Below are 27,753 nucleotides of genomic sequence, written 5' to 3' on the forward strand. Positions count from 1 at the left end.
GGTAGTGGTATAAACCAAGTGTCATGGGCTGAATTTCTATACTTTAAGAGGCCCTCAGCTATTTATTCCCCCTCCTTACCAATCCTCTCGATCCTTTTCGGAAATGATTGGATTGAATTGAAAAAATTGGAAGGAAATTGTATTGCGATAATATTACTCGAACTTGAAGGTACTCACTTAGGGATGGACCAAACAAATATGTTTCGATATTTGTGATAAATAATATTGATAGAATTTGTGATGTTTTCTTATTTATCATGAAGTTTGAACTAAATACATGCAATTTTTCTTCCGTGGCAGGGTAGTTTTCCTTGTACCATCCTTGCAACATAGGAGGGGGATTTGTATTTATTTCCTTTGTCTCACGGCTACTTGAAGTTGATAAAATAAAACATCATGTGAGCTGATCTCCTATCAAACATTCTACAAATTGTCAGAATTACCCTGCTCATGTTTTATGCATCAGTTGAATATAAATAACTCTCAGTTGATATGTCGTCACTCAAAGTTAGCATTTTTTTATGAACCCTCTCAGGTCGGGTATTACGCTTATCTTGATTTAAACAATATTCCCATCAGTATTTATAACTGTTACTATATGCTTTTTGGGAGCTACAAAAAAGAATTTTTGTGCCCAAATAAAGGCTGCTAGCCATAGTCTTCTCCAACAATGAAATATAAGGTAGAGATTTTAAATCTGGAACAAATCTAGACCTCAATATCTTGGCAAACCTGAAACCAAAAAAAAAAAAACACTCCAGACTTCGTAAATCCTTTTTGGGGAAAGGAAATGTGGCCTACTAGCTTTTCCCATGGACTACCATCCCATGAGATGGTGTAGGAACATGGAGATAGTGTTGATAAACGTACACATAACACCGTCAACTTTTTGTGGGCTTCAATTTTTGAGGCATCGTAAAAGCAAAAGATTAGTGAGTGCCTGAATTTTGGGAAATAAATTGTAATGTACATTATCGTTCTATTTTCTCAATTTAAAAACCCCAGTCTCTATATTAAGCAGTTACAACTTTAACATTCGCTCATAAATTTTATATATACGCTTAATTCTTTCATGTCATAATTCCCACTCTGAGAACTGCAAATAAGCTAAGGAAATCACATTAGAAATTCGAAAATATGTATGATTATATGCAAATTATTAATAATTTGATGATATTTTCAACACTGGAGCATTGAAATATGAAAAATAGAGATGATTTTCATGGGTATTTAGTCTGGGAAAGTTTCATGTAGTAATAATTATTTTGCCCAAAACATAGTAATTTTTTTATTAAAAAAACCTTCATTTCTATTTGTTAGCATTATCAAAACTTTTTTTCAAATCAAACTGCATGAATGGAGACGTTCGATCATGTCTCTTGTTAATATTTACCATATCTTATGTATACATTGCATTATTTTGTAATGCATTTTGTAGACGTATGTAAATAAAAACTGTCTCCCAGTGGGTGTACAATATTAATACAAACAATTAGTCCGCAATCTGTATGGATCCCTCACTCAATAGGTTCAAATCATTGGGACTGCTGGCAGGTTTAAACTATTAAACATACTTAAGTGCACTAGGAGAAGGCGAGAGCGAAGTATATGGTAGACCTAAATGAATACCCTTATTAATATCGACTGCCTATGATTTGTATGGATCAAATGAATAACTGCCATTAGAGGAGAATCTTCTACACTTAAAATAATATGAGGGCAAGGAACATATCATAGGTATATTTTAGTTCATGGCTACAGAATTAAGTTATCAAACATTTTTTTCAACAATTAAGCTGAAAATTCTTCTTTTGTAGAGAGATGCTAAGACACCCACGGCGACCAATAAAATAATGGACAAAATATGTCATCATTATTATTAAATTATTGACACCCATGCTGATCCAATTGTCAGGGTTATCATTTTTTTTCTCCACATTTAATTGGTCGGATGGGGTTGCACTGATTAAGTATAAGAAAACAAGATAACATCAGAATCACTCCATCCAACATGGAATCTTCTTTGAAGTCCATTTACATAAAGTATGACTTTTATTTGTTGGTTTCATAATTTTTTACAACCGACAAGTCATATTTTATACAACTGTATCTAAAAATAAAAATCGTTAGCATTTTAGGCGCGACAAACAAAAATAAATCAAAATCAGCATCTATGAGGTGATGACCTTTCAGGATAACCATTACATTATATGTCGCCCGTGAATGTTAATCTATGGATTTGTGTATTTGTTTAGTTTCTTTGTGCTTGAACTTTGTTGGGAACATCAACAGTATTTGATTTTTGAAAGATGTTATCATTATTCCAAAATTCTTGATGATATAACATCTAAGTATAAAGTAAGTAATAAATGGTGAGTGTAATTCATTGAAGAGTTATTTATCTAATTCCTTGCTGGACTGGTAGACGAATTGAGAATCGATATCGACCTAACTCGAATAGGATTTGCGTTAATTTGCTTCCTCACACCACTGCTTGAGATGATCTAATAAAACCATATCAGAGCTAAGCTTTTCTCATTTCAAACATTCTACAAATTCCCAGTTCAGTTTTACTTTCTTTAATTTTTACATAACACCAATTCATATTTTTTACAACTATAAAATCAGTAATGTCCGTAAGGGACGGGCTAGAGAGTCTGTAGCCCCCCTCCTCTAAATATAAGTAAATATTTTTTCTTTTTTTCTAGAAAATTTAATTTTTCATATTTTTTCCCGAAATATTTAATATTTTTGTGAATAACTTTAGATTTTTGTAAATTTTCTCCGTAAATAAATTAATTTAATTTTAACACTTCCAAAAAAATTAAATGTATGAGAATAATTAGGGATTTTTGAATTTATTTTGAAAGAAATTTATTATTTTCAGAATAGCTGCCGATTGTTGGAATTTTTTTAACAATTTTTTTTTTCAAATTTTTTTCCAAAATAATTAATATTTTTATAAATGACTATAGATTTGTAAAAATTTTCTCCGAAAAATGAAATATTTTAATTTTTTGTTATATTGGTATCAATTGTGGATTTATGAAATTTTTTTCCATAAAATATAATTGTTTGACTATGAAACTATGGACTTTTGAATTTATTTTCCAAAAAATTCGCCCCCCATCTATAAAAACTAAAAATATATATGTTTAAATATTCCTACGCTCCTGATAAAATACCCCACATCATTTCAATTGCATAAAAAGAAAAGGATATTTAAAGGTAGCTTTTAAGGGATAATATGAAATGAAATGGGGTCTCTTTTTGTATTATATTTCATTTGCCCATATTGGTAGTATAGGATTACATAGGAGTATATTTTACTTTGAGAATACTTTTAATTTACTTCCCTCTATGCCCGCCCCCCTCCCTCTTCCCTACATAACCCAATTAGAAGAAATAAAATATGGAAAAACGTGATATTGAAGTAAAATGAAGTCAAGCTGTAAATAATGTTTCACTTAAAATGTATTTTTAATCAAGGCTATGTTGAAAATAAATGGAACTATCCGACTCTACCCCGGCCAGTGATACGTTACGGAGTGCCACTTTTTTTTAAATCACCAACACCTTTTTTTATAATTCGATTTTCTCGATCAGCTCATATTTTGTGTTTTTGGAGAATATGTTGGTATGTTGCTGCCCAACTCCACACCATACAAATAAGTCGATGGTCTTGAGAACCACTGAGCATGAGGACTAAACAATTTGGACCAATTAAGTAAAAAAAAAAATATGACAACCAGGTCAACGTTTTCTTTGCAGTGGGTCATGCAGCAGAGTCATTTTGCCAGAAGAATGGCCTCTCAACTGCAAATTCCTCAATCCAGAGCTCTTTGGGAATGTCCCTCGTTGATTTGGAAGGCTCATTATCTATGATTTGATTTTTGAGTGAAATTTTGATATCTCTAGCAGTCTGACATAATCTTACGATCAGCACTCATTGCTGTTAATTAATAATCACCTCCAGACTCTTGCAGTTTGCAGATCGTAATAAGGACACTTTGCCTAATGAAGTTTATTCTTTGAATAATTATATATTTTTTAAATTATTCAGTTGACCAATCACACCCTCCAGCATCAACCTAGTGATTGAGATTGGCTTAAGTGGGTAATTTTAAGACTCTCAATTATCCACAAAAAAAAAATAGAAAGGAATAAAACTTCTTTCATCCAGGCCATTTTGTTAAACTGACGCAAAACACTTTTGCCTAGCCAAGGAGCAACAAGTAACATCTTATTTGGTCATTTGCTTCTGTTGCAGGTGTCCAAAGTTCGTTGTTCAACAACACTGGCACGCTGTATGATATTATAATATTTCAACATATGATTATCACAAATTATATATTTTTATGCCCCAATCTAATGTTTTTAAAATTAATTAGTAATACTTTGAGTCTATGCGAACTGTGTACCAAGAAATAAATTCACTTAATGTTTGGCTTAACGTTTAACCCAAGTTTAATAACTAAGTCAAAAAAGGATATTCACTAATGGAGGGTTAAGAATGTATTAGAGGAGAACAGCTAAGCTACCATGACATTTATTATAACAGTCTCAAGCAACTTTGAAAAGAAGGACATCAATAAAATAACTCTGTTTCAGATCGTAAATTTTAATCTGAGTCAACAGGGACCCATTAACTTTCTGTCTTTCACTAGCACTCACACGGAATGGAGTTGGCCATATGTCGAAGTCTTCTTGATATTGTCGTGCAAGACATTAATAAGTCGTGTGGAGACAATGTTGCCTTTAAATATTTTGTCAGTTTATCTGGACCATCCTGAATACATTAATATTACACAGGTTGACTTATCTTAGAGCTTAAGAGTCCTGACTCTTTTGAATAATAAAACTCCTAACATTTTATTTAAATTGTCAAAAACATAAAATACTTAATTTAAAATTACATAAAGCCTTACATACCCATCAAAAACATTTTAATTCAATTTATATCATTGAAATATATGTGGAAGTTTATTTACGAAATTGCCCATTCACTTTTCAATTCCCATTTTGATATGTTTCATGATAAAAACTCAATTTTCTTTTTTTAACGTGACATAACGTCTTAAATAGAACCTTTTAGCCTCCTCCCTTCCCCTTTTAATTTATAAAGCGGTCTCGTGAATATATCATATTGACATTTTCTTAAACGCTTCAACTAAGGAATGACGGATGATTAAATTTAGAATTTCGTTCAGTATTTAAATGTTCTAAGAAAGGGCCCTTTTACAAAAATAACTCAATACAATTTCAATGTTACTTCTATTTATATTTTTTTAATTATCACTTTAAATAGATTAGTAGATCTAAAATGTGGCCCGTCAACGCAAAATCCAGCTGTAATGATTTTTCTCAAAATTTATTTTCGTATTTCGACAAATTATTGTAATTTTTTAGAAACCAATTATTCTTATTCACCCTTTGGGTATGTTGTAGACTAAATTAATCCTCAGAATAAAGAATGATAAATTGATGGATTTTTTTTAATCGGACCATATGCAGAACTATACAGTACTCGAAAATGAAATCTGCGCCGTCTTTCTGTCGACCTGGAACGAAACGTCGTCGTTATATCAATATTTTTTTTTAAATATCAAATTATATATAGACAAAACACATTCATTCAGCCTAATTTCTTCATAATAAAATAATTATACGCGGAGCTGCCGGAGATTTAGGTCACAGAATAAAAACAGAAATGCGCTGAAGTTATGTGTATAATTAATAATCTGGGAAAAATCATCAACCGTGGCAGATTTAACACCTCTGGGCTGACAATGCATTACATCTAGGAAATAGGAAGAAACTGTAGGATTCGATGAGCCCCGTGAGGACTATTTTGATGTGATGGAGGTCTTGGAAAGTCAAGGATGCAGAGCTTATCAAAAAAGTGTGAAACATGGTTTGACCAGTCCCTGACGAGTTCCTTCGTTCCAATTGGAAAGGAACTTGGAAGTCAGTGAAAGGACAGTTTTATTTTCTTCTTTTAATGTTCCTTTAATTGGTCAGATGGGATTGCACTCCTGAACTATAACTAAAATTAGAGTATTACAATTACTCCATCTGGTATAGGAATTGTCTTTCAGTTCTCAAAAGTATACAAAGTATTTATTTTTCTCATGGAAAGACTGATATACAAACTTATACATATTGAGTTCAGAAGAAAAATTTATCCCATGTGCGCTGTTCATTGAACTACGTCATTATATCAAGATAGTTACGGAATTTATTTACGAGGATCTCAGATGCCAATCTCACAAGATCCACACCAGCCAACTTTTGATCCCCCCCCCCCATAGTACCCTCAATCTTAACTCAAATAAGCCTATAAAATATTGTATTGTAAGCAAAGGCCTCACAACAGCCTTTTTTAAAGCGTATATATATATTGGGATTTTCTCCTTTTCTTTTAACTTTGTCAAATGTATATCGATTTGAGGCAATATGTTTGAGCACACTGTGATTCCTTCAAAAATAACACATTTGTCTTCATTGAAGATAAAAAAAATAGTGACAATACTCTTGAGACATTAGTTTTTTTAAATGTCTCTGTTTATACTTCAATGTATTATTCAGAATCGGTTTGAGAAGAATTTAAAAATACTTAGCTAGTCACAAAAAAGTTAAATTATTTTATAAAAAATATTTGTAATTTAATTTGATTTTCATACATTTTACAGTCAAAAACAAACATTCCTTAAATTGGGCTTGGGAGCCTTGCAGACGCCTCTGTTCAAGTTTATGACAGATAAGATGTTTTCCTTTCGGACATTGTTCAAATTGTGAGGACTACATATTATGTTGATTTTCTATTAATCTTACTTTGTATACCGGCAGGACATATTTATTACAATTGTAAATATACAACTCATTAAATGGTTAATTATACTTAATAATTTTTTACTTTAAATAATGTTTTTTTTTTCAATATTTAAAGTTTACAACACTCAAATTATAATACACAAACGGTACCATTAATAAAATGACTCAACTTAAAACAAAGCAGAAATATAAACATGTAAAATAAGATACAAACTTTATAAAATAAAATTAAAATATTGTACAAAAAAAGTTGTAGGTAAAATCACCAATAAAAAGATAAAAGATTTAGATTGTTTAGAATTTTTCCATTACCATAATTTCATTCTGTATATGGGTATTGATACTAATTGGAAAGATGACTTTGAGGGATCATACCAAATAAATTGTTGTATGGAGAATTGTTTATTGTCTCTATCTCCATTTTGTTGAGATAGTTGACTCCCGTTCACCAATCTCTTTTGGAGAGGAAATCTCCGTAGTTTTTTATTCACTCAAGAAATTAGAAGGGTGACGAAGGAACACTAGAATAATAGGTGCTCTGAGGTTTCTAGAATCTCCTAATAGAAGGAGCATAAAACAGAATTAGAATCCGAATTATTTGTGAGAATGGACGATGTGGCTACTCTATGTGGCAGTAATTTTACATCCATTGTGGTAAATTATTTTTTTGAATGACATCCAAAATAACCTGATTAAATTGAACTCCGAATTTCGAACATCTTGTCTGAACTATTTTAGGAGCAAAATTCTTAATTTTGCTTGCCACCAATTTTTCCCTACGCAGGCTTGAGGGCACACCACTCAGAGCAATAAAAAAGATAATTGGAGGGTCATCTGTTTTAGAGCTTAGCCTTGATGACATCCGTTTATTTACACTTTTCCTTTCTCAGAATATGAGTGATAGCTCTTGTGTTCTTGAGGCTTGGGATGAAACCATTTTCAAAGATTTTAGCAAATAAATCCTGGAGAACGGTGTAAAGAGGACAAATAAAGGTGTTATAAAATTCAAAAGGTAGTCCCGAGGGACTTGGGGTTTCAAATTACTTTGTATAACCTGTAATATAATTAAATATTTCTTCTTTGGAGACAGTTGTATTTAAGAGCGCGAGTAGAGTTTTAGGTAAGTACTTTAAATATTGTGCATGCACTTCGATGATCATTAAAGGTATGTGCTTCATGCATACTAAGTATTATATAACCTACAAATAATAATGGCCATATAAAGAAAATTATCCTCCAATTCGTGTAATTTATTGACTTGGAATTTTTTGTACAGTATGTACATTTTTATTTGCTAAAGTTGAACTATATAAATGTATATGTGCATAGAGTTGTATAAAATATGACCAACCGATATGTAATAATAAAAAAAAGAAAATGAACGTGTTATCCCTGACAATTTGAAAAATGTTTGGGAGGAAAGCAGCTTTTCCGTAATGACGTTTTATTAAATTAGAAAAAAGTTGCCATGAGAGGAAAAAAATAAAGAAATATCTCAATTCGTATTTTGCAACAAATAGTTAATAGTAAAAGTAATGAAATAATTGCAAAAATCCACAGCTTTTCACAAAAAAAATATCAAGTATTTTATATTTTTTTCAAAACTTAATTTTTTCGGAATTTGTATTCCAAATCCATTGAAAAAACATTTAAAAGAGAAAATATTTTCTGAAGAGAGAACACGTGTATTGTGTTTATCTGTAATTTTATATTGTTTTCTCAAGGACATACACATGTGTGTTTGAATTTGTTTTACTGAAGTGTGTCTCTATTATAAAGGACTGTCGAACAGCTGCGTTTTTGCTCTTTTCCATCTTTGAGGGGCACCCTTGGTTGTTCTATCCCAATTTAAAAAAATCCTCCGCTGTAAAATTTGATCGAAATACTTCGTTTTTTTAATTTAAAATAATAAAAAATATATTTTGTTTACAAAAAAGTATAAATTCACTGAAGGACGATTTTTCAAAAGATACTACTTCAAGTGAGAATGAAAGGAGGACCACTCTAAAACATTAAGCAGTCGTAATGTGGCCCAACGGCTATGTGTTGGACATCCCTGCTCAAAACAATATTGACTATTATTGGATATCTTCCCAATAATTTAAATATTAAGCCTATAACTGATTCAAATACGTCTCTCATATATTGGGAGCTCTATTTTTGTTCAAGATTGTCTTTATGTTCTATCACAAATCATATTTAATTGCTTGTTCGAGTACATATCGGCTCAATTTAAGTCTTTGAAACCAAAAAAAAAGTTTTTTTATGGAAATAATTATTAAATATCTTAACACATCCCAGAAATTTGAATAATAAGCCTATATTTGATTCAAATAGGCCTATGAAATTTTGGTCTAATGTATTTTCCCTTTATTTTGACTTTTGTTCAGGATGAACTTTATATTGAGACAACCCATATATTAAACTTAAAACGAATATAAATCAAATAATATATTTTGTTACAAAAAGTTTGCTCATATCAATAAAAAAAATATTTGTATATTTTTTTATATATATTCGTATAAGTTTGATACACATGTCATTTTGTAGGGTGAATTAATGCACTTAGATATTATTATACCCTCTTTATCTAACGTATATAAGCTGTCCATGTTAAATCGATTTTAAAATTTTGTCAGAAAGCTGTAATACAATTTTTTAATTAAGGAAACAAAAAGCATAGACAAGCAGACATAAAGCCATGCAACATGACATACTGGGTGCACCAGCTATCTGTGCCTCGACACTTTATTTTATAAACACCATTCTTTCTCCTACTAGTTACCAAATTAAATGAATAAAACCAAATTTTGAAAGCTTGATGGATCTTAATTTACATGCAGGGCTTTGCCGCTTGGTCCCTTGTCAAATTCTGAAATTCCCTTTCGGTCTGACTTATGGGTTTCTTTTTGGTGTTGCACTGGGTTCGGTTGGTTTGTCGTTGGATTTGGAAAATCTATCAGACTCAGATCCGGCAAGTTTGGAGGCCAAAAGTTGCCGAGATGAAGTCGTCAAAATTGTATTGGCGCCATTTTAGAATTTGTTTTAGTCTTGGCAGGGAACAGATTCCTACTGCCACATGTAAGGCCTCACACGGGCCACCACGTTGATTTAAAACTTCATCTTGGTATCTTACACGTCCAAGTAATTGGTATGTTGATGCTCCAGACACGGATTCCAAGGAGGGCTCCTCACCTTTTCCAAATATTACGTTTAACGAATTCGTCAATTGATACTATTTTTACCGACCGGTACAAGATCAAATAAGCAATCTATCGAGAGAAAAAAAATATCCGCCTAAATGACTACATTTGCCCAAAACAGTGCGCCAAAGAAGCAGCATGGATAGCTTGCACACCCTGTATTTCCTGTAAGAGATTATTTACCATTATTTATCTGTTACTACATAACCTTCATCAACGAATGTAATATTGAGACTTTACCAATATATTATCGATAAGATATGCAATAAGTCTTTGTCTTATTGAATAAATTATTTGATTTTCACCAATAACAAAAGTAGGAAAGTAGCAGTAGTTGTCAATGTTTATGCACTTGAAAATTGAACATTGAGCGACTGATGTTGATAACGTGAAGAAACTATATTACATGTTTTTAAATATCAGAATATCTACTATTACGCTGCAGAGAAGAAGAGGTGATTTCTTATATTAAATTAAATAATATATCAAGAAAGAAGCTGTATTATTTGGCCACAAGAATGAGCTACGAACAAAACTAAAATAAGGGAAGAACTCTCATGCCTCATTGAATATTCATTTATGGGTAGATTTGTGTAATGTATCGTTTTTTTTTGTTAAGTATGAAGTGTGATGGATATTTTAAAAAAAGTAATAAACACTTGAGTTTAATTTTTTTTGTCGAAAAAAGAAGTTCATAATTTATAATCTTGTGAAAAAGGAATAAAGTTTATTCGATATCACCAACTATTTAATTAAAATTTGTATATTTTAGTGTAAATATGTAGCCCAGCCCGGGCAATACATTTGCAATTCCAATTCTCTTTGGATTTTTCTAAAAATTAAGGGTGGATTACATTTATTTTCTCTTAACAAATTATTAATATTAGCTAATGAAGTGACCCGTAAATTGTAAAGTAAATTCACTAAAATTGATTTTACATTTAAATAATGAAAAATAGATTGTTATAAAATTGGAAGTATTGGGGCCAATATTAGTATCTTAAAATAAATTGACTGAATATGGCGGACTTCTGACCTTTGGATTGGTGCGTTTTTATTTGATCTAAAAAATAACAGTGTAGCAACGAGTGTGTGTACTTAAAGCAAAGCGCCTCATATTCAGGAAAAAAAAAGAGAAGTCTACATATTTAGAATATTAAATTTTGAACATTTTTTAGTCTGAGAGTTTTTGTTGCTGTTCGTCACCTGAAGAGTGATCTGTTATGATTATTCTTTCATTAATGAGGAGATAACATAGAAGTATAAAGTATAACCACGAGTGGTTTTGCTCATGAAAAATAGAAAGTAATTCGGAAAATGTATTGGTAAGTTGTAAGTGATTAGAATTTCCAACCCGAATCATATAAGAGTATGGATTTCAATGGCAATTCTTAGTTCAAATGATAAAAAATTTTATAGCACTTAATCTGTACTTTTCCATCTTACCAATTAAAGGAACATTTAAAGACCCCTTTTTTATACCGTATGAGAATGCATGAGTTTAATATATTTTAGGACCAAAGAAAATACATCTATTTAGGATTGTGAATCCTTGGCTATTCGTTGACACCTAATAACTACCGCTAGTATAGACGTTAGGTAAAAACAAGATAAAAACGGTTTTATATACATAAAAAACAAAAAACTTAATAGCCACGAAATTAAAATAAATTGACAAATTCCTATTCCTTTACCGAATGACTTAGATTTATTGAGCTATTCATTCCCAAATATTTTATTTGGTAAGCCGTTGTGGTCCTTGTATTTTTAGAATGATTTATATGTATTTAACGAATAAAATGTTTATACATTGTTTTGCAACTTTACAAGATTGATCATTTATTTTGTGAAAATCCGTTTCAGCGAATATATATATTCTAGAAAAACATTAAATACTCACTTTTTTTGTCGTCTCAATAGAAAAATATGACTAAGCATGTAATTATTAAGTATTTTATAGCGTGTGATATTTTGTTGTTGTTGTTGCCAACCTGAACAGTATAGAATAACGCACTCGGGATAAATTAATCAATGAACTTAATGAGCATAGGTGGGCGTTTGGTCGTTCCTAGAGAAGGAAATATATACGGGATGCGCCAGGTACCTGTGGATCAAGCCTCAACTAAAGAGACCATTTGCAAATCCTGAAATTCCTTATTGATCTGGCTGATAAGATCGTATCTGGTGTTGTAGGGGACTCTATCGGTTTGCCGTACGATCGCCCCTACACAAAAACTTTATCGAATTCAGATCTGGCGAGTTGAAAAGTAAAAAGTTTCGTGAGATGAATTTGTTAAAATTATTTTGAAGCCATTTGAAACTTTTTTATCAAAGTGTGGCAGGAAACCGAGTCATTTTGCTACATTTAAGACCTTCTATTGCCAGCCATGTTGATTCAGGGCTTCACCTTGGTCCTGCACGTCCAAGTAGGCAACAGTACTGAGCCTGAGGCCTTGGATGAGGACATGAGGAAGTATGATGAGGCTTTCAGAGCTAACTACCAAATACCAAGACGTGGGATGGAAACTTTGTCTGCATGACCTTTAGAGGCCTCAAATTCTCTCCTGACCTTACGAAAGAACGTTTCACTGCGTCCCAGAGTTATGTTGTTGGTCCCGGCGTAGATTCCAAGGGAGGCTCCGTCCCTTTTCCAAATATTTGGTCAATCCATTCCATTTTTTTAACGGATGCAGGTTTTGCCAAAAAGAGCGAGTCAAAGTGGCGACATAGATAGATTGTACACCTGTATACTCAATTTTAATGGACTACTCAAAGACTATTCATAGTGCCAGATGAAGTAACTGCAACACTATAATGTTACCTTTTACTAAATAAATGCAACTCCATCTGACCAAACAATGGAGCATTATATAAAAACCAACAAAAATATTGCTACATTTTTTATTTTCAAAGCTGTATATATATTTTTTTATTATTTTCTTCCGAAAGCATAAGAACAAAATGAGGAAGATTTGGCCAAACAATAACTCTAAGGAAAAAAAAATCCATTTTTTTATAAAAATGGTGGAGAATAAGGAGATAATCCAGGTCGTTATTTTAATTATATCCCACAATATAGGTAAGGACATGGCAATAAACAGAAAGAAGATCTCAAATCAAATGGTAGTTAGCCAAGTCTTATCAAATATGGAATTATTATTCAATAATTCTTGAGAAATGTCAACAGCTGAATAAAAATTGATTATAATCACAACCAATCAACGTTCAGAGAATTGATTAGGGAGAAAGATGTAAGCTGATAACAAAATACCCTATACATTTTTGTTTAGTAAAGTAGCGTCATGTATTCAGCTGTTAGACTATTTAGTGTATTCTTAAAAAGAGAATATCTTAATATAAACTGTAACAACAAGGGAAGGAGAGTAACTATGAGTCGTTAAAGATGTAAGCCATAATTGGACTCATAGTAGAATCGAGCACCGAAAACAGAGTAATTTCTGCCTTTGTCCTTGATTCATATAGAGTGAGACTGGTGGGAATTTTCGGGAATACAGTTGTACAGTGTATGACAACTCGGTATGTTTAAAAAAAAGAAATGGAAAATCAACATTGTGCTCTTGACAATTTGAGAAGAGAACCTTTACAGTCATTTTGTTTCATGGAATTAGCTGCTAACAGCTTTAAAATGAAAGTAAATATCCAAAAATCTCACTCAGTATGTGACAAGGACATGGACGAGAATTACCCTGTTGTCGATCCTCTATTCAATTTAGAGACTCGGCTTAGTTTTTCAGAGACAGACATAGATAATGGTAGAAATGGTGAACATTTCACAATATTGAGTAGAAATTCTGTTTTTTTTTTGTTTTTTTAAGTTATCAAGAAAATATCTTGTGAAGATCCGCTCGCTTCTTGATGCAGGAAATAAAATCTGGAGGCTCACTTCCTCTTGTGGGTCTGGGATAATTTCTGGACAATAATGTGGTCCTTTTCAGACTAACAAAGCTGCTCAAAGATGGCTGAGCACTAATTCCATTTATGGCAAAAATAAATATCGCTGCCATATTCATCAGCCACCGACCCTTTGAGCTACACCTTCTGGATCCATGTATATTTTAGGGCCATGAAGAACTAAACAATCATGGCCATGAAGGATAATTTTACCTTTTTTCTCTTCAAGAATTAAAGAATAATAGTAACTGTTCTGCAAAATATAAAACACACTTCAGATTACCCAAAAGAAAACAATCTCATACGTGTTAACATCATATTTTATCAAACTCTAATTACAAATATATAACTCACTTATGTATATATGTAAATAAATTAGGTTTAAGTATTAATGTAAAGTCAAGAAAAATAACTGAGTTACATAAGATTTGTATCTTAATTAGTTTATAAAAACATACATAGTATCTACGCCTTTGATCTATGATACTTTGCAACAAAAATACTTATGTAGGCTGAAAAAACTCTCATTCTTTAAAAAAAAATAAAGAGAAAGGTACACTTGCTTCATAAGTGAAGCTGCTCACAACATAAAAAAATAATAATAATAAAAAAAGGACTGAGTTATATTTATTTTACTTCATTTTGATGAAGAATTTGGGATGGTTATTTGAGAGATTTTCGCCATTGTCCATTTATGTAAATATAAATTTCTCAAATATGTTTCTTTACAACAAAACTTAGAGACATTTTTTTTTTTTTTTTGGGGGGTCAGTTTAAAAAAAAGACATCATCAATTAACGAATTTGAACCAAAGAGGAAATTGGTTATAAAATTAGTATAAGAAGAAAAAAAATGATAGGGGAACACTTCAAACAGAAGAAATGCTAATCAATTCTCCGTTTTTATTTGTCATTAAACATGATATATTATTCATATTAGAAATGACGAATGCATTGACGAACAAGCATAATATAAGGCAAAAACTTAATTTTATTATTATTCCATATGAAAAAAACAATTTCATGCATTTTAAATTAATACATATTTTGATTTAAAACATTCAAACGGAACATAAATTAGAAGTAAAAGTATAGAATTACGAAGGATAAAACTTATTTATACCTAAAAACTCAAGTAAAATATTATTTAGGCAAAACAGCTTTAAGAAAAAATGGTGTATGACAAAATTACTAGGCACAGATCTATGTAGCAGATGTGTCATTTAGCTAATTACTAATTTTCTAACAAGAGGACCATAAAAAAAATAGTAGTATGACACAATGATAAATAAGGAATTAGTATTTTCATCTCGTATAAGATATTTTCAAATACAGTCAAATCCGTATGTAAGCAAAATACACTTTTGGTCAACGCTCTCTCTGATAATATTTTTTTACAATAGAAAATACTTTACATAGATGAAACACAAAGTAAAAAATCTACATAAAGTCAACTTTTGTCTTTATAGGTACAAATCATAAGCTAATGTCAACATTTGTATTCTGTATAACTCTGTTAGCGGCAGAATAAGAAAATCTGGCATTATATATAATGTCTAGGTGATGTATCCTTTCTGGAAAACTATATAATAAACGACATCTTATAGATTACCTAGGTATTTTATATAAAGCATGGACCACATGTAGGCAAATAATGATATACGTATGAGTTATAGACTCTAAATAACAATACAAAGGAAAAGTACTTGTGTTTTGTTCGCATTAACTTATTTCTTATAATCAACAACATATTTTGATTACAATGTTATTGAGCTGGAATGAACTAAAGCATTTGAATTGGACATAGGGGGGGGGATTACTTTCAAATATAATAATAATTGCCCCAAGCCTTAGGGTTTAAATATATTTGAAGAGACCAAAAGTTTTTATATGGGCAACCTAGGTAATTCAGGCTTGAATTTGCTTTATATCCTTATAAGTTATACCTTGTAAGGATAACTTTTGATGACGTCATATTTGATGTGTTTTAAAATAATGAGTATCATTTTCCTTCACTAAACTTTTATATCAAGTACATCAAACAAAAGAAACATTTATTTTTATCAGAAAAGTAAGACAAAGGAACCAGGTAATTAAAATAGTATTTGGGGGTACGATTGTGTTTAACACGGCTCCCCCACCCCTGTTTATCTGGAACTTACGTAATATATTTATTTTCAAAATTGATAGACAAAAATATTTTCTAAGCCTTTTTTCCCCCGTGGTTTCTAGTACCCGTATAGGAAGACAGTGTAGTACACGAGTATGAGCAACTCCAGGCCAGCATGCAACAACGTTTATACCATGGACTGTTTCAAGTAAGAGCCAACGTTGCTATTAATACTCTTTCTATTTCTGAAACTAGATACAATGAAATGAAAAAAGTGAAGGCAATCATTAAGAGGACACCAAGAGTATATTGGCTTCTTAAACATTATAACGTAATGGGAATAAGACCAAATAATATATCCTTTGAAAGAAAATTCATTAATATTCATTTTATATCTCAGACCCTGAGTTACTTGTCATTCTAGATAGGACTCAGTTTGCTACCGGTCATGATGGAATAGACAAAATGTTGAAAGAACTTGCTCAAAAATAAAGAGCAATATCGATAGGATGTTGAACTATTTATTCAACTATGTGAGCCATCCCAGAAAAAGACAAAAAGGTGGCAAAAGAGGTATTGTAGTTAAGCCAATGATATCTTCTGAGTTCAACTGTCATTGTCAAGTTGATTATATGGATTTTCTAGGCCATCCTGATTAAGAAAACAAATTTATCATGGTGTATCAAGAACATCTCACTAAGTTTGTGGTTCTCAAGGTATTGTGATCAAAGAGGGCGTAATAAGTACCATATAAGCTCCTCGACATATTTACGCTGCTCCAGCTATTCTTCAGCCCGAGAATGGCCGATAATTTGTAGACAAAGTGCTAATTAGTCTAAAGGAGTATTGGCCGGCCTTGAAAACAATCCATAGGAAGCCACCCTACTCACAAAGTAAGGGGAGTGTCGAACGATCTAATTAAGACACTGAGAATATTTTGTACACTTGGATGCTAAATAGAAAAACTCGCTTGAGTGAGGGATTAAGATTCGTTGGACAGCCTTTCATTCTTGTATTAAAAGGTTTCCATACGAATCTCTATTCGGCTGCAAGGCAAAAGTTAGCCTTTCGACGTCATTTCTACCTGATGACATTTTTCAAGATGTAGAGACTGAAGAAAAACTCAACAATATAGTAACCAGCACTCATATAACATGAGAGATAAAAGAAATAGTAGATCAGAACTACAGTTCCTTATAAAATTTATGTATGAAATCCAACCTATGACGGAGGAAAACAGATCAGTTATTATTTTTTGGTATCGAAAACCCTTCTACTTCTGTGGATACTTGAAAAACTAATTTCTCCTGACATTTGCTGCATATATTAAAAACACCAAAATTGAGACTAAAACGTGGACAATATGTACATTCCTTTTAAAGTAGTAAAAGTTGGTGGGGTGAACATATTGTGCAATGTTTGCTTTAATATAAAGAAGACCATCAATAAAAATGATATTAAAAAAGAGCCTCGAGATGCAGGCACCAAAAATTAAGAGATTCTGACAAAAAAATCCTCTTGCACCATTGAATGCAACTATAGGAGTTCCAATGTTCAGGGTGAATTGTGTAACCTCTTAGTTGTTGCAATGAACATAACGGAAGGTAGAGTTGACATGCATGGAACAACAAAAGGAACCTTTAAACAACTATATGCCCGGTCACAAGAATTGGAGATGTCCCTGACCGTAAATTCTTTCTTCGCACAGCAGCTATTTTTTAATCTACAGGAAGCGGGCAAAGATGTGGAAATTGTTTTTACAATACAGAATAATAGGCGTCTTTGCATATAAAAGAAAGTTAAGTGCAATTCAAAATGTCCATCTAGTCTTTCCTGCTACAATAAATAATATGTATAAGCCAATTTTTTTCGAATAATATAATAACTAACGCCATTCATTTTCATAAGTAGTAATACCAATGAATTGGTGTTAATCAGTAGCGCAATTAGAATTTTTAAACTGGCTTGTTACATAAATTATGTAAAAAGGTAAACGGATTTTCTATCGGGGCTCTTGGTTGAATTTCTAATACAAAAATGATTATCTTTTCTTTTTTTACTCTCACCAAAAATGTCACAAGTACTTAGAAAATAAAAAAGTTTTATCTAGACGCCAGTAGTGATGGCTGATGGATACCTTGTAGACCGTGAAGAGAAGGTGAGAGGGAGACAGAAGATATAATTTACACATGAGGTATTTATTAACAAGTTGGGTCCTTCATAACATTAGCCGTCACTCTAAAAATAAGACACGCTAAAGCCATTGACATGCCGAATAACGCATGGGTGTCCATAAATGTTATATTTGAAATGTTTGCACAAAGTTTGATTTCACAAAGATGAATAATGAGGATATTGCACTCGAGTTAATGGGCAAATATGCGAGATTGAGAGCCTTAGCCACCATTTAGTTCCAATTTCGCTGCAAAATATCCATATCAACCATCAAAGTGATGCAAAAAACGACTATTACTGAAATGGCTCGTGTGGAAACGGTGTCAGGGCTGGGATTGAATCCACCAAGTATCCCAGGACCACCGTATACGATCTTTTAAAGCGTAAGAAGGAGTCGGATGACGTCACCAGGAGGCCCCCAAACCTCTGAAGTGACAAGGAAAGAACCCTGATGCTCACAACTGGCCTGAAGAGGTCATTGAGGCGAATCCAACAAAGCACATGTCAAAAGTATCCAAGTATCGCCCTGAGAGTACGATGATGGCGAATAGGACCGTACAGGACTTGGACCTCACCTTTTATGCAACCTAGACTGTTTCATAGTGCCGTCAAAATGAACTTTTGAATATAAAATAGCATTTTATCTGTATTTGGGTCATTCTAAGATAATGTAAAGGGTAGAACAGCAAAATATGGACTCCATAGACAGAATTGGAACTACATCAATAATTTTTCCATAATATGCAAAAAAAATATATTGATAATAAAACATGTGAACAAGGCTATTGGAAAAAGTTTTTACTACATATGACCACCTTCATTATCAATCACAGCCTTTACATGGCACCTGAAGGCAATGCAGGAATTGATGAAAAACTCATCTGAAAAGCTGTCCCATGTAGCTACTATAGAGGACTTCAGTAAGTCCATATTTGCCTGAGAGGTCTTATTGGTTTCCCTCTCTTAAGTGACCCATATAGAAAAGTCCAGTGGGTTCAAATCTGGTGAGGAAGGGGCCATATCTCATGGCCCAGAATCGACCCATATTAGATGTGCAGAACTTTTGGAACTTGGCGGACGTGTGAGAAGGGGAACCATAATGAGTCCGTACGTAGTTACCCTCCCGATAGTTCGTCTTCAACCATGGCAAGATAGTTTACCTAAGCACCTTATAATTGCCTCCTGGTCAATTTTCTGTCCAGCATTGATAATGCTTCTTTATATTCCTTTTCGAATTTAGCAAGAACTTCTCTCTCCTTAAAGTATGTTTTCCAGATCTGAAATGAGATGTCATTTTGCTTTTTGCTCGCTCATGATGATGAAATGACTAAATGATTAGTGAAGTTTTTTTATTTAAAAAGGACAGTGGAAACAGCTTTACCATGTACATAAGACCTTTTCAAATGGTCACTTCTTTTCAAACCTTTAAATATTTGACTTTATCCCGTTTTCTAAGGTCAATAAAAACTAAATAGGTCAGTCGTTTTTAATTAATTCCTGGCTTTATTTTATACTAAGCACTAAATAACAGCAAAATCTACTGCCGATGCTCCAATTCCCCATTTGCAATTGATTAAGAACAAGCTTAGCTTCACTATCAACATATTATAATGAACTTGCAATCTCTTTTCTGAAGAAAATGAAAAATAACGATTGATACATATATGACTCAGGAATTAGTAGCATTCGCCTTATTCAGTTCACATGAGAGCATGACAATGCCAATAAAGCATTGAAAAGTGATTATTCCGATTACACCGGATGATACCAGGGAAAATCATTAAAACTACAGAGCAGCATGGGCGTTTATGAAGTCGGAAAAATTGACCAATGATTTTGCTGAAATAGGCGTAAAACTCATAAGTGAACTTGCAACTAGGATTACCACCGACCAAAAGCAGAGAAACTGTTTCTTAAAGCTGTGGAATACCACAGAAATAAATATATAAGTTTCAAGAAATCTAATTAAAACAATTAAGAATAAATTTATGTTTAGTATGTTATATTATATTGTTTATCAGTATAGAATTATTAGATTTGTTCCACGCAAAAATGCATTTTTTGATAATTAGATTATTCTTTATTATATGAGATTTAAGCACATTTTATTGGCTTTGATTTGATAACCATATCAATGCTATACGATAGACCATTGCGAAGCTATAAGCAAAAAATCCAAACAATCACGTTTTTTTGCCTTTTTTTAGAACCATCAAAAATAACTTTCAAGGCCCATGTGGTAGGCATAGCCCTGGTCTAATATCCAAATGACTGACATATTTAGTATTTAAAGACCTTAGAAAACAGGATAAAGTCAAATTTTAAAAGGTTTCAAAATAAAAGTTAAAATTTGAACAGGTCTAAAGAGATAAGTAAGATATCTGAAACATTGTTATTGGCAGAGCGCATTAGGTTCACAGATTTAAGTAACTTTTGAGACATAGAGACAACCTTCCAGCGTTTTTGCACCATTTATATCCTTATCATGTTATTAGAAAAATGAAATTAAAGACTAACATTGGAATATTTAATTTTGTTAACATTAATTGTCTTAAGTGGTATTTATTTTTTGCCTGATATAATGTTTGCTCGTCAATCCATGAGTATTTTTCAATATGATTAATACATTAAGTCTAATTATAATTAATTGATAACGGAAAAGTGATTAGCAGTTTTTCCATTAGAGTTACTGTCGTGTTCGTTTATTGTTTAATTTATTTTAACTTTTATAAGAGTAAAGATTCGAACCACACATTTCTACGTAGTATTTATTATAATGATCATTATCGAATATAATTAATAAAGAAATATGTTTCTGCAAAAGAATAATCATTAAAGTTTATAAATGACATGTATAGAAATTAAGTAATACCTATTTAGCATACTTACAACACGTACGCTTGCTTTTACTGTTCTATATTAGTACAAAAGTTATTTAAAGTTTGTAGGAGGGATACTGGCAGCTGAACTTCTTGGGTATTTTAGTTCCTCCAATAGAAAAGATAATTCATGTGAGGGTTCAACAATTAAACATATTCAAACCAGATTCTCGAATACAGCAATCATATGTATAAAAGTTCCGAAATATAAATATTTTTATTAATATGACATTTTTTTAAAGATACCTTTATTTTTTGGTGTTTTAAACCCTCTGTCTAGGTTTAAATTAGAGGAATAACAAAACATTTAAGAGGGATCCTATTTCAAGTTGAATATTTAAAGGGTTTTTTATACAACTTAATCAATGTGAAGTTTCAGAAACGATCGAGGCCCTCAATATCATAAACAAATAACTTTAAATAAATCTTACAGCCAGCTCTGATATTAACATTAACAGCAGGAATGGGCACTCGGTAGAGCAGAAAACCTTTGCCTAAAATCAAATGGAGATATTTTTCTTGATCTGGTCTAAAGTTATGGTCAATTGTGAAATTTTTACGTTTAGTATTATCTTGGATTCTCAAAATTAAATGACCTCTTACTGTGACGATATAAACCGTTTGGTCCATTGAAATCTGAACACTGAATAATTCAATAATTAATTAAGGTTGAGGGATTGAAATTAATTAATGGTTCTTATTTTATACTTTGGGCTCCCTTACAGCCTGATGCCAGCCCCTTCGACTACAAATTTTGGGTGCCTGTTGAGGGGAATGCCCTGTTTCTCAGGGTCAAAGGAGTAATTAATCTTCTGATCAGTTCATGATTACCTAATGAAATTAAAGCTCTTTGAACCTCCTCAAAGACCAAGTGAGCCAACTGGAGTTTATTTTCATAATTACAGATGGGATTTGTTTAAAAGCGGGAGGATAAGGCTATAGAAAGACATTATAAGATAACTGAATTAAGACTCTTGTTAATATCATCTTCTTGTTTTATGATTTTTGGGGGAAAAAAGGAATTACGTAGATTAAGAGAACCTTTTACATTTAAAATAGCATTAGGACAGGGAAAATATTGTAATCTATATATTAAACGAAAATGTATGTGTGTATATCCAGGATTCACAGCCAAGTAAAGAAATATATTTTGCTCAAAATTTTTCATTTAGCATCTTAAGTCTCCAGAGACAATTTTGGCAAAGCAAACATTTTTTGGCTTCAAGGCTATGGTGGACTTAAAATAGCATTTTTGTAAAAAACAACTTTTTTGACCCACCAGTGATTACTCAACAAAAAAGACCGTAAAGTTCTAGGAATTATTATATCTGAATGTCAGTATGTATCTTTGCACACTTTTTTTAAGGAGATTATAAGGCTTAGAGAAGAAAAAAGAGAGAACATGCCAATTGATTTCCGACTATAACATACCAAACAGTATTAATTGTAGAAAAAACGAGACAGTTCCATGTAGCATTAATTCTAATTTCTTAATCTACTCTATTTATATTTATTATACATTTTTAAATCCATTCATAGCAAAGATAGTTGATAATGCTTACGTCTGAGGTAGAAGTTAGCCTCACGACTACCCATTAAATAATGAACAAAAAAGAAAACACGAGCACACACATCAACCGTTTTTCCTTTTACAATTGCTAGTGTTTGTTTTTTCTTTAGACAGATCCCTTCTTTACTAATAATATTCTACCCTCTGTTTTTAAAACTTATTAGCCACATGTTAGCAAACACTGTTTTTTGTAATTGTAAAATCTACTTAGATTAACTAAGTAGCTAATTAGGGAGGATTAAATCAAGTTACCTTATTTGCTTAATAATAGAGATCATGACTAATTTATCAAAGCAAAAAAGTCTGGAAAATATCATTTATTCTGAGGAGGCAAGGCAAAAAACTGTAAAACATGTGGATAATAGGTTTTACAAACAGAAGGCAGCATTGTTAGACCCTTACTACAAAAATGAATTAGGTATAATGAACGTCCATTAGAGTGATGAGTAGTGATTTATTTTTGTAAAATCACTTATCGAGGAACATTTATGTGAAACTAAGGAATATAGACTGCAGCTTTATGATTCTTAAAATAATGTTTATTAAGAAAAATCACAAAAAATTGTAGGAAAATGCAAATAATTTATTTTATTTGCTGATTGATTATCCAAATTCAAAATTGAGTTGAAGCTTTTATTCAAATTGAACTATTCTTACTTTATTTTTAAAAAAAAAAACCCTGTATGACTCAATACTTCTGCAACTAAAATGCTATTCAAGTACAGTTGCATGTTTGGAGTTGTAAATCTTAAGCATACTTTAGCCTCTGAGTTTTGTTGTTGTTGGTTACCTAAACACAGTTTTTCTTCTTTTCTAAGGCTTTTATATTTATTATTTCATTCTCGAGAAAAAAAAAATATAAGCAAAAGTCTTAGCGCGTGTGTGTACTCATGAATGATGGAAAGTAATGCGTATAATTTGTTGTGATTTATATGTAGTGATGAAGATCACGTGTATTTTAGGCATGTCAAAAAATAAAAGTGAAAATAGACAGGATAACCCTGACAATTTGAATAATTTTTGGGAGAAGAGTAGATTAATTGTCAAGACGTTTCATTAGATCAGATACAATCAGCTGTGACAAGGGAGGAAGGGGGAGAAAGAAACAAAGACATTGGCAAGAATTACTCCAATGTTCATCTTCAATTCTACTTGGAGTTCAACAAGGACATTCAATTATACCTCTGCAAAAATCCTCAAGGTTACTCCAATTCTTTTATGAGTACACAATAATGCCCAATTAGGTTTCAAATATAGTAGGAAATGAAGTTGGTGAACACGAGTTAAATAATAACGAAAATAACTATGAAAAGAAAAATTCATTCTCCAGATTACCAATTCCTTCAATGCGGGCCATGTAAGGTGATGCGGGTGATGTAATTAAACGTTATGCCAGCCAAGCTACCATTTACTAAAACATTCATCAAATTGTCAAGGTTACAATATTAAGTTTGAGTGTTTGTATGTTTGTGTCAAGGAGAAGGAAACATATGAGTCTATACAGAAAAATGTATTTCTGATATTAGTTTGTGATTGTGGGACATAATTTTTTTAAAGAATGCAGCAGGATTATATAGTAATTTGCTTGTGTGTTTTTAGGCTGAACTAAAACACAAACTGGGTGAGGACTCAAAAATACTAAACTTTTCGAGGTCGTGTAGCCTCAGTTTTAAATGTCTCAAAATTTTGTACTTGGTGCCATTCAAAAGTGCTCAGAAAAAGCTACCATTTTATGTTTGTTCTCTTGTTGTGCTATCAAAAATATCCAAGCAACAAGCAAAGAATCAGAGTGTGGGCAATCTCCTCCACACACAAGTCGATCTCCGAAAAGAAGATCCTCCCAGTGGACGACGTTGTTCTGAAGATGAGAAATGACCGCTTCTTGGCAGAATCAAGAGCTCATCTCTCAGGTCGAGGGAGCCTTCAGGATCAAACATCCAGCTCAGGTCATGGTCAGGCCCTAGCACACAGACCCAAGAAGGTGTAGAATTTCTGAAGGGGGAACATGACTGCCTTTTGACAAGGAGACTTTTGATCTTCAGCCTCACCTGACGGGAACCCCTGGATTTCGCTTTTTAGTACCTATTGCAGGGAAAGATGAACAAGACTTCTCACCCGAATGTCGATGTCCCAAAGATCGTGATGTTGTAGGAGTGGAACAACAAGTCCTTGGACTTCATCTACGTCAGCAGTGCTTCTGTTTGACCCCGTATTAAATCCATCATTTCGAATGGAGGGGAACAAATTGTATAAAAAGTGCAAAAAATTGTTTTATTATCAGTTTTTGCATTAAAAGTTTGCCACATAAATGGCTAAAAATAGAATATGTAGAATTGATAGTGGAAATTCAAATTTTTCTGAATTTTTTTATTTTCAGTCTGTACTTGAGTAGATTTGGCCGGTGTTGACCAGGAAATTAAGAAAATAAAATTAATTAAAGAATCTTATCCTTAATTTAAAACAAAAAAATTAAAAAAATACATTTTTTTAAATTACTCTCACTGCATATCGGTTTTGGTATGTATCCTTGTACCCTCTTTTTAAAGGAGATTTGCCCTGTGTTGACTGACAAATAAAGAAATTAAAATTAGTTTTGAAATATTTTCCTTCTTTTAAGAGGAGATTATAAGGTTTAGAGAATAAACAAAAATTCAAGTATACTCATCATTTGCTCCTGTTTCATATTAATGTCAAAAATATTTTGTCCTTTTCCCTGATCTTTTTTTTCTCTCTAAACCTTATAACCTCCTTTTAAAAAAAAAGAATTCTTAGATCTTTTTTGTTTCAAATGAAAAAGTTGGTTATTAGTAATAAAATGATTTTAAAAACAATGCTGTTTAAAGGCCACCATGGCCTCGAAGACTAAAAAATTGTTACCAAAACCGTCGGTGGAGCCTTAAGAAGCTATAAGAAAAAATTTACCCAAATCAATTCTTTTGTTTTGGCGGGATTCTCGGACAAATACACTCACACACTCAGATATTTGGATTTAATATACTTACTCGTATAGATATATTCCCAAACTACCCAAAGATATATATAGAGTGCACATGCTGATATGTATAGAGTATAGCCTGCTAATATGTAAAGAAACACAAAAATAAACAGGTAATCAACATGAGTTATCCTTACAATTTAACCCTCACATAGTAAGAATCCATTTTATAAAATGGTTAGTGAACTGGATAGATATTAAATCCCTAAAATTAATGCTTGTTGAATGACTATAACAATTGTGTAATTTAAACTGTGTCTTATTTTTGAATGATATATATTCCATTCATTTTGAACTCTTAAATATCATTTGAAATGCTAATAATACTTGTATGAATATAAGACTGCTACAAAAAATAAATCCTTTCTTTATAAATAATCTTTGCAAGATAATTACAAATATGTATCAATCAGTTTTACTGAGGTGCATAAAATGGCTATCTGATTATATATTGAAAAAAAGAAAAGTCTCACATAAAAAAAAGAAAAACAAAGGCCAGACTTTTAAAAGAGCTAATTAGATTAATTAAATATCGGTTGAAAATAAATGAATATACAAATAAATCCTAAAAAAGGTATTATCAGAATAAATAAAGAATGAGCATACTGAAAAATACTGGCAACAAAATAATACGAATCATTTTTATAAATCTTATTTACTTAACAATTCCTCATATTCCCAAATTGCCTCTTTTTTATAGTCCTTGTAAGGACTGCAGGTAGCTCTTTAATAATATTCTGGATTCTTTCGTTGATTGACCTTTTGTGGAATACTTAAAGAGTTCTTATCATTGAACATAGAAATAATAACCTCAAAATGGGGAAAAAAATAAAACTTAAATTTTATTAGATCTGTCGTCCAGAAAATTGTCACACTGTCAAGTCATGCATTTTGCTTTGTTATGTAACAAGGCTCTCATCGCATCAAAGCTAACTAAGTGTCAAAATATTTGCAGGCAAGATTTAAGGTTAATAATTGTATCTGCCTCTGCAAGATATTCAGCTTTTTATTTCAAAATCCCAAACTTGGATGGCATCTCCAGGCGTAGACCCAGATGATTCGGTATCGTATTTATGATTCCCTCCGATGTTATTCGACGTTGAAGAGGATCTTCCGGCGTTTTGAGCAGTTTATGAAGAGATTAACATTTTAAATTACTAATAAGTTAGTCAATACTTTTATTTTTGTTATTTCTTGGTTGTTAGATAATCTAATTTTAAGGTAAATTTTGTTTTAGTAACACAATTCCTCCCAACATGTTATATTGTTTGAACTCTGATGTGCATTATGATCAATATAAATAAAACCCTTATTTAAGAAGAAAATTTTGGGGGTGTTAAAGAATGATTGGGTGCAGAGCTGCAATCAGTTGTAAAAAGAAGGGAAATAAACCAAAATGCCAAGCTGTATCTAGCAAGGATATAGGCAAGTTGTACTCTTTGCTAGTCCAACAAAGACAATAATCTTCTGAATCGGGTCTGATCACGTCACACAGAATTGTCGATTTGAAAATGCCCCCCAAAAAATTGAAATTCCTAAAAATAGGTTATTGTACAAACAGAAAAAGGAAGAACATCTATTTTTTATGAAAACTTGAGAATTTAAAAATATTGTTATATTATTATTTCTGAAGAGGTGTCCAATGGAGACGAAATCGATTAAATGCTACTGATCCTCTCACATCTATGTGTATTCTGAGGGTTGAGTCAAGCCTGTCTTCTTTACAGTTTACAAAGAACACTTTGTTATTTTTATTGTATCATGCAGCCTTTCGTCCAGAAAGAGACAGAAAAAGACAATAAATCATCAGATAATTAGCCAAATAAGTCAAACACAGCAATTGTTACATATATGTTAAGTCCTCTCAAACTATCAGTATTATATTTTTTCTCCCAAAAATTTAAAGAAATTACTTATACTATATATTTCAAGATTTTAAAATTATAAATAGTATTTTATTGGATAATGGATTTTAATATTGCCTTGTAATATTTTATTAAAAGTATAGCCATAAATTTATATTTATACATGATAACTAAATTTCTTCATATAATTTTAAAATGGCCAATATACAGA

General features: G+C 31.8%; 1 protein-coding gene across 1 annotated transcript in view; it reads right to left on the minus strand.

The window, feature by feature from the left end:
* Positions 1-27,753, minus strand: part of LOC121124652 (serine/threonine-protein kinase 32A) — a 64,385-nt gene that overhangs the window by 35,562 nt on the left and 1,070 nt on the right. The gene's annotated exons all lie outside the window — the stretch shown is intronic.

The sequence above is a fragment of the Lepeophtheirus salmonis genome, chromosome 9 (genome assembly GCF_016086655.4).
Source record: "Lepeophtheirus salmonis chromosome 9, UVic_Lsal_1.4, whole genome shotgun sequence".
NCBI lineage: Eukaryota > Metazoa > Arthropoda > Copepoda > Siphonostomatoida > Caligidae > Lepeophtheirus > Lepeophtheirus salmonis.